The 1091-nt window shown below is 31.3% G+C and overlaps 1 protein-coding gene across 2 annotated transcripts in view; it reads left to right on the top strand.

Annotated features, from left to right (window-relative positions):
* Nucleotides 1–438, top strand: part of LOC113214977 (zinc finger protein 395) — a 160364-nt gene extending 159926 nt beyond the window's left edge. For both annotated transcript variants that reach the window (XM_052264345.1, XM_052264346.1), the window contains one exon: nucleotides 60–438. The gene's annotated coding sequence lies outside the window, so the exon portion shown is untranslated. The remainder of the gene's footprint in view (nucleotides 1–59) is intronic.
* The last annotated feature ends 653 nt before the right edge of the window (nucleotides 439–1091 follow it).

Genomic DNA, 1091 nt, shown 5'->3' with positions numbered 1-1091 from the left:
ATATATAAATATATATTATAAATGCGTCTATATATATTGATATTTTAGCTACAGATTAGGTCTGTGATGAGTGACCATTGTACAGTGTAAAATTTATCAGAGAGGTAATATATATATATATACATATGCATGTGTGGGGTGTGCAAGATTGATGACCTTGATAGTCTGGTAAATTGTTTCTTCAAGGAGAAAATCTACTTTTCATGCTGATTTCCCCAAAGTGTCACTAATTTACCAATTCAATGATGCCTTGTTCCATTCAGAATCTAAAACGGGAAGTTGTTGAGCTCGCAGACTCCTTATATGTATAATTTACATAGAAAAAACTATATGTATGTTGAGAAAGGTATATATCCACACACAAATGTGTATATATGTATTTATATATACATATATAGAATGTGTGAATGTGTTGATAAAGATTATATAACATAGCCAATAATGGATCTCATTTATAAATACCCAAAAATACACTGAACATGCAAGTACAACAACCTATAAGAAAGAGGATAGAATTTAATGTTAAATAGGACGCCATTATGCAAGAACTTACTTGTATGCTGCTAGCTGAAAAGTAGTCATATAGAGTTCACATTGTAAACGTATATTCATATAGGAATCCAACTGATTTTGTTGTATTAATTTGTTGAAGACTAAGTGCCAGATATGTATTGCTATGATGCACATCTTTTCTATAAGTATTCATGGAGGACAAATCCCTTCAGGAAAACAAAATTGGACTCTACCTCCTTGACCTGATTGCAAAACTAAATTTTAAAAATGTGTGTTCGTAGATTCATGCAATGCTCAAGCAATGCTGTCTATTGGTGAATTTAGACTGGAAAGTGAATGTTTTCAGAAAGTTGCCTTTATGCTGTGAAAATTTAAGTGTTATAGATACTTACGCTCTGTATGCTTGCAGTTTGTTGTCAAATTTTGTTGCTTGTTTTGTCGTTTTTGAGAGAGGATCTTAATATTCGTTACCAGAGCTGATTATGCAGCTGTATAAACCAGTTGACTTCTTCATTTAATTGGAAAGCAATATACCAGCAGGAGTATTTTCATAGAGATATATATAAATATATATTATA

The sequence above is a fragment of the Frankliniella occidentalis genome, unplaced genomic scaffold (assembly GCF_000697945.3).
Source record: "Frankliniella occidentalis isolate FOCC.00 unplaced genomic scaffold, Focc_3.1 Scaffold18, whole genome shotgun sequence".
In the NCBI taxonomy this organism is placed as follows: Eukaryota; Metazoa; Arthropoda; class Insecta; order Thysanoptera; family Thripidae; genus Frankliniella; species Frankliniella occidentalis.
The sequence above is the reverse complement of the archived record's forward strand: the minus strand, read 5'-3'. Positions and strand labels throughout refer to the sequence as shown.